This window comes from Schistocerca piceifrons, chromosome 5 (assembly GCF_021461385.2).
Source record: "Schistocerca piceifrons isolate TAMUIC-IGC-003096 chromosome 5, iqSchPice1.1, whole genome shotgun sequence".
NCBI lineage: Eukaryota > Metazoa > Arthropoda > Insecta > Orthoptera > Acrididae > Schistocerca > Schistocerca piceifrons.
The window spans coordinates 484,876,725-484,884,566 of NC_060142.1; the positions used below are offsets into that span (position 1 = coordinate 484,876,725).

The 7,842-nt window shown below is 44.4% G+C and overlaps 1 pseudogene; it reads left to right on the forward strand.

Annotated features, from left to right (window-relative positions):
• The first annotated feature begins 699 nt into the window (after positions 1-699).
• Positions 700-817, forward strand: LOC124799575 (annotated as a pseudogene).
• Positions 818-7,842: the final 7,025 nt, after the last annotated feature.

Consider the following 7,842-nt stretch of genomic DNA (forward strand, 5'->3'; position numbering starts at 1 on the left):
GTAATATGTTTGCCTAGGGACCGATGGTCTTAGCAGTTTGGTTCAAATTAGCACTGTGGGACTTAACATCTGAGGCCATCAGTCCCCTAGAACTTAGAGCTACTTAAACCTAACTAACCTAAGGACATCACACACATCCATGCCCGAGGCAGGATTTGAACCTGCGACCGTAGCGATCGCGCGGTTCCGGACTGAAGCGCCTATAACTGCTCGGCCACATCGGCCGGCCTTTAGCAGTTTGGTCCCATAGGAACTTACCACAAAGTTCCAATTCACTCAAGATTAATTATTACATCAGTGCGCATGGAGTACATGAAATGATTACATTTACAGATCAAAAACGCATGGGGTTCTGAGGTACCTACTATCGACCCATGCTGAAACACCGGTATTAGCAGGTGGGCGGCAATGCAGACGCTGACTCTGGCATCCAGTCGATCGTACAGATGGCGAATACTGTCCTAGGGTACGTTATGCCAAGCCTTCTCGACCTGTTCACGTATTTCTGTAACAGCTGTTGGTTGACCAGTTGCACGAGTCATTTCTCGTCCCATCATACCCGACATGTGTTCGACTGGAGACAAGTAGGCAAGTGCGGAGATCGTGCTGGCGAGGGACGCTGACACACATCTTGCAGATCACATTAAATTTCTCAGGTAGCGTGTGTGCGAACATTATCCTGTTGGAATAACACAGCGTGCCAACGTCCTTACCACAGTGGTAACACTGGTTCCCGTGAGATCACCGAAGTTAAGCGCTGTCGGGCTGGGCAAGCACTTGGATGGGTGACCATCCGGTCTGCCGAGCGCTGTTGGCAAGCGGGGTGCACTCAGCCCTTGTGAGGCAAACTGAGGAGCTGCTTGATCTCGTAAACTGACATACGGTCGGGAAAGCGGTGTGCTGACAACCTGCCCCTCCATATCCGCATCCAGTGACCCCTTGGGTTGAGGATGACACGGCGGCCGGTCGGTCCCGGTGGGCCTCCCAAAGCCGGTTTGGAGGGAATTTAGTTTAATAACACAGCACCTTTCCGGTGCAATAAAAGCAAAAGAACGGGTCAGTATCCCCTCTCGAAAAACCAACGGTGAACGAGGATTGTAACCTATCGCAGCCTAAACTATAAGGCCTGCGTTGGAGCCAGTGCTTCTTGTACGAATGCAGACTACTAGACAGCACTCACCAGGTCAATGTCGTACGGGCAAAAGACCAACAATTGCGTGTGGTCAGAATCTGCTTTCATCGTTGAAGACCGTGGTGCGCCATTCCATCTTCCAAGTGATCCTCTGACGGCACCAGTCGAGCCATGCATGTCGATGCTGTATGGTCAGTGGAATACGACTAGAGGTATGCTTGCCCATAGTCCCACTGCTAAGAACCGGTTTGCAACAGCTCGTGTTGACACATATGGACACACAAGCCCTCTTATCTGTGCTGTGGGAGCTGTACGATCTACCACTGCTGCCCTTAGAATACGAAGATCCTGACAAGTGTCTGTGCTGCGTGGACGTCCAGAACCACGTCTAAAGATGTGAGAGTATTTACGTAACCACTATCAGAAACGTTGCATACCCTACGCAGAACGTCCAACTTGCGTGGAAGTTCTCTGAAAGGACCATCCTGCCACTCGGAAGGCTATGGTTTGACCCCTTTCAAACTCGCTCAGTTGGCTGTATGTACCACACTGAGCCTTTTGTTAAAAAGTAGACACAGATGGCCATCTGGTAGCTATGCCTCGAAACCTGGTAGAAAATTCAAAGAGATTCTGGTCGTATGTGAAGTATGTTAGCGGCAAGAAACAATCAATGCCTTCTCTGCGCGATACCAATGGAGATACTATCGCAGACATTGCTGCCAAAGCAGAGTTACTAAACACAGCCTTCCGAAATGCCTTCACGAAAGAAGACGAAGTAACTATTCCAGAATTCAAATCGAGAACAGCTGCCAACATGAGTAACGTAGAAGTAAATATATTCAGAGTAGTGAAGCAACTTAAATCACTTAATAAAAGCAATTCTTCTGATCCATACTGCATACCAATTAGGTTCCTTTCGGAGTATGCTGATGCATTAGCTTCATACTTAACAATCATATACAACCGTTCGCTCTACGGAAGATCGGTATCCAAAGACTAGAAAGTTGCACAGGTCACGCCAATATTCAAGAAAGGTAGTAGGAGTAATCCACTAAATTTCAGGCCCATATCGTTAACGTCGATATGCAACAGGTTTTTGGAATACATATTGTGTTCGAACATTATGAATTACCTCGAAGAAAACGGTCTATTGACACACAGTCAATATGGGATGAGGAAACATCGTTCCTGTGAAACACAACTAGTTCTTTATCCGCATGAAGTGTAGTGTGCTATTGACAAGGGATTTCAGATCGATTCCGTATTTCTGGATTTCCGGAAGGCTTCTGACACTATACCACACAAGCGGCTCGTAGTGAAATTGCGTGCTTAGGGAATATCGTCTCAGTTATGTGACTGGATTTGTGATTTCCTGTCAGAGGTCACAGTTCGTAGTAACTAAGGGGAAGCCATCGAGTAAAACAGAAGTGATTTCTGGCGTTCCCAAGCTAGTGTTATAGGCGCTTTGCTGTTCCTTATCTATATAAACGATTTGGGAGATAATCTGAGCAACCGTCTTCGGTTGTTTGCAGATGACGCTGTCGTTTATCGACTAATAAAGTCATCAGAAGACCAAAACAAACTGCAAAACGATTTAGAAATAATATCTGAATGGTGCGAAAAGTGGCAGCTGACCCTAAATAACGAAAAGTGTGAGGTCATCCACATGAGTGCTAAAAGGAACTCGTTAAACTTTATTTACACGATAAAGCGGTCTAATCTAAAAGCCGTAAATTCAACTTAATACCTAGGTGTTACTATTACGAACAACTTAAATGGGAAGGAACACATAGAAAATGTTGTGGGGAAGGCTAACCAAAGACTGCGTTTTACTGGCAGGACACTTACAAAATGGAACAGACCTACTAAGGAGACTGCCTACACTACGCTTGTCCGTACTCTTTTAGAATACTGCTGCGCGGTGTGGGATCCTACAAGATAGGAGTGACGGAGTACATCGAAAAGGTTCAAAGAAAGGCAGCACGTTTTGTATTATCGCGAAATATGGGAGAGAGTGTCACAGAAATGATACCGGATTTGGGGTGGACATCATTAAAAGAAAGGCATTTTTCGTTGCGACGGAATCTTCTCACGAAATTCCAATCACCAACTTCCTCCTCCGAATGCAAAAATATTTTTTTGACTTCGACCTACATAGGGAGGAACGATCAGCACGATAAACAAGGGAAATCAGAGCTCGTACGGAAAGGTACAGGTGTTCGTTCTTTCCGCGCGCGATACGAGGTTGGAATAATAGAGAATTGCGAAGGTGGTTCGACGAACCCTCTGCCAGGCACTTAAATGTGATTTGCTGAGTATCCATGTAGATGTAGATTTGCCACATCGCTATCTGCTGGCGGACGACGTTGAAACCATTATCAGTACATTTACTATCCACTAGGTGGCATATGCCATCAACGGATCAAAATCGACCTCATCTTTCCAGGCGTACTAATTTTTTTATGGTTGTGAATATCTGTCTAACGTTCAAATTATCGCGCTTTTGTAGAAATCTTTGAGTGCGTGAGAGTGACATTATGCGTTCCAGGAGTGTGCTTAACAATACAGGTCGTGCCGAGTTGCGGTAGATCGTTACCAACTGGGGTCTGTTCGTAAGCGTGTTATACAGGAACGACAACCATCCGTTTTATGCCGAATAAACCGAAATAGTTGCTTATCAAAACATGACCTTTTAGTTTGGAAAAATCGTGAGAAAACTGATTAATAATATTATTCGAATAAAAACGTACTTTCGTGTGTGTTATGAAAAGAATGAAACGAATTTTGTACTCAGCTCGGCAGAACCACACCAGTAACCACCTTGCGAGCAGAAAAGGCATAATATACAGTGGAGTTATAAGTCTTTTGATTTGGTGGCGATGATCTCAGTGAGTCTTTCCGAACTGCCAAGGTAGAGCATCTCAATCTTTGTAGATTGATGACTTTGTTCTTCACCATCAGCGTTGTGTGTTTTCATTCTTGGAAACTGTGTAGCATAAATTGCCCGTAAAATTCTGCACGTAGTCATAAATTATTAACTTCACAAAAACGAGTAGGAAGGGTTAAAAAAAAAGCAATCTGGAAACGTCACTGGCCTCGAGTAACTTAACGCTATAAACGAAGTTTACTCTTGTCTACTCTAGCACGGAAGAAATGAAATACATAGTCACAGAGTTTTCTCACACACCACCACGTTTTTCAGACGTACAGTAGAATAGATGGAATTTCATATACAACTGAAACCTGCTGGAAGTGTATGACGTCCTTTGATGGTCATAGGACTATGCAGCAACAAAAACTATGACGATGAAGCACCTATGTAATTGCACCGAGGAATTAGCTGCAAATTTTAAATGAAATTACTTTCAAAATGTCAAGAGATTTTCACGGCTTTATGATGTGTTTAAAAAAGCGGCATTTAAGACATCGGTACCTAAATGAATACTCAAGCTGACTTTGACGGTTCGGAAAAACACTGTACTACAAGGCTCAGAAATCAATTGCCTAACGTGGGTGAACTGCGACGGCATGACCTGCACTATACTTGACATCGCACAGAAGGAACACTGACGGCGGCAACCCATTTTTAACTTACCAGTAGAAAAAAATATGCATCAAAACAGATGTTGCAGCATAGTGCTGGAGCAATTTCTACATCTACATATATACTCCGCTAACCACCAAGCGGTGTGTGGCGTAGGGCACTATTTGCGCCAAAGAAATATTTCCCCACTCTGTTCCACTCCCGGATCGCGCGAGAGAAAAACGACCGTCTGAACGCCTCAGAACGAGCTCTAATTTCCCTTATCTTTGAATGGTGATCATTGCACGATATGAAAGTTGGTGGTGCTCTACATCCTCGGCGAAGATCGGATTTTGGAATTTAGTGAGCAGCCCCTGCCGTTTAGCGCATCGTCTTTTTGCAAGTGTGTCCCACTTCAAACTTTCTATGAAATTTGTAACTCTATCGCGATGGCTTAATGCACAAGTCTCGAATCTTGCTGCTCTTCTTTTGACCTTCTCAATCTCTTGAAATAGACCCAACTGATACGGGTCCCATTCAGACGAACAATACTCTAAGACTAGACGAACTAAAGTATTGTAAGCAATTTCCTTTGTTGAAGGACTGCATCGCTTTAGAATTCTATCAATAAACCGCAATCTAGAGTTCGCCTTGCCCGTTACTTGTGTAATCTGATCGTTCCATCATTCAATCATTCTGAACATTTCGAATAGTCACACCCAGATACTTGATGGATGTTACCGCTTCTAAGGACTGGGCATTTATTTTGTACCCGAACATTAATGGGGATTTTGCTTTGTTATATGCAGGAGGTTACACTTACTAATATTGAGAGATAACAGTCAGTCATTACACCACGCATTTATTTTCTCCAAATCCTCATTGATTTTTTCACAACTTTCGTGTGATACTACTTTCCTGTAGACTACAGCATCATTGGCACGTAGTCTAATGCCTCTGTCAATACCATCAACCAGATCGTTTATGTAAATCATAAAAAGCAGCGGACCTATTACACTGCCCTGGGGCACACCTGATGTTACGCTTGTTTCTGTTGAAGTCTCCCCATTCAGGACGACATACTGCTCTCTGCCTGTTAGAAAACTTTCTGTCCAACCGCATATGTCATCGGATAGACCGTAAGCGCGCACTTTTTGGCGCAAGCGACAGTGCGGAACTGAGTCGAACGCCTTTTGAAAGTCGAGGAATATGGCATCAACTTGGGAGCCGGTATCTAGCGCGTGTTGTATATCAAACAAACTTAATACACATAACTATTCGAAAGAAAAACTTTGGGCTGAAAGACATCCATATCATCCATTGAGGTGGGTGTGGGGTAGGAAAGCCTAGGAGCATAACTTTGTATATAACAGATGACTTATTATCTGAAAAGAAGACGCTGTGGATGTAAAATATTGGTAGAGTGCTTCAGGAGAGAGGTGGGGGGAGGGGGGGTAGTGGCAAAGATTACAGGTAAAAATAATAGAGAATAATCGATGCTAGTGTCGATGCACAGTTTTCAGTGACGCAAGGCTGATTAGTGAAAGTCTAGAAAATGTTTAAGTCATGTAAGGCGGAACTGACCATTGGATGTCACTAGATGTGACCCTGATAGTATAAAATAAGGCAAGGAGTATTGTGTTACCAGTAGAGAAGAAGTAACGGCAGAAGGGATTGGTCTGAAGAACATATAGATCGAAATAAGTTCGCTGAACGTGAATAACGTGGTTCAGCTGTATTAGATACAGATGTTTTACCTGTTGGTGACATATGAAAGTTTGTGCCGGACCACGACTCGAACCCGGATTTCAAGCTTATGGCGAGCGCCTCCTGGATTGACCCAAACTTCCGTAACTTCGGTCCGGGAGGACTGAACGGAGAGACTAACGGTAAGGCTACTGCTCGGCGTAAGCGCGAAGTCCGAGTTCGAGCCCCGATCCAACACAAATTTTCATGTGAGGAACAGTTGGAATATTTGTGCTTAAAACAGCGGAAGCCAAGGTATTTGCATTCAGCGGATTAGTTACGCTCTAATTTCGAACGGTTGTGAGTCTTCATCACTAAAGAACACAGGGACTTGGAACGTGAACTAGTTATTCTATGTCACCTGAGTAAAAACTCCATCTGGGACTTTTCAGCACCCTCAATGCTGCAAAAGTTATCTTAGAAACGGAAAGGAACAGCCATAGCTAAACTAAGACCAGTCAGGCATTTTGTGCTGACGGACAGGGTCCGTTGAGCAATGCGGGGCGTGGTTGTAAGGAATCGTATGAAATCAGCTGAAGAAACCACTCGTGACTTCCAAGGCGCTATCAGCTGTCCACCTGACGGAATGACTGTGCGTGGAGAGTTAGAATGAATGGAGTGCAATGGTGGAGCAGCTGTTCATAAGCCGTTCATTTCTGTAGTCAATGATGAACAGCGTTTGACAAGATTTAAAGAGCGACGCCATTAGACAGTAGGTGACTGGAAACGGGTCGTCTGTGGTGATAATCGCCCTCGACCCTGTGGCATTCCGACGGAAGAGGTTGGGTTGCCGTATGGCTGGAGAGAGTTACCTTCCGTCATGCGTAGTCTCAACAGCGAAATATGGAAGACGTGGCGTTACAGTACAGGTTTTTTTTTGGGGTTGGGATGTGAACCCCTTATTGCACTTAAGAAAAAGCAAAATGGGGAAGAATATGAACACGTTTTAAAGCACTGTGTACTGCGTACAGTAAAGGAAAAGTTTGGAGACGTTGGTTATTTGTATCGGTATGACAGTGCACCCTGTCATGCACAGAGGTGACAAAGGGGTTAGGATAGAGATGTGCTCGTATACAATTGGAGGTAGTATCGCGTACACAAGCTATGAAAGGGCAGCGCATTGTCAGAGCTATCTTTTGTAATCAGGTGACGCATGTGAAAAGGTCTCAGATGTGATTATGGCCGTATAATGGTAATTAAGACTCTGAACGCGGACTGGTAGTTTGAGCTAGACACATGGGTCACTCCATTTCGGAAATAGTTTAGAATTCAATATTCCGAGAGCCACAATATCAAGAGTGCGATGAGAATACCAGATTTCAGGCGTTACCTCTCACCACAGGCAACGCAGTGGTCGACAGCATTCATTTTTTTTTTTAATCCCACCTGGAAGGAGGCGCGTGGGTCTGCTCCTGTGATCTGCAAAACAGGCCGAATGAAG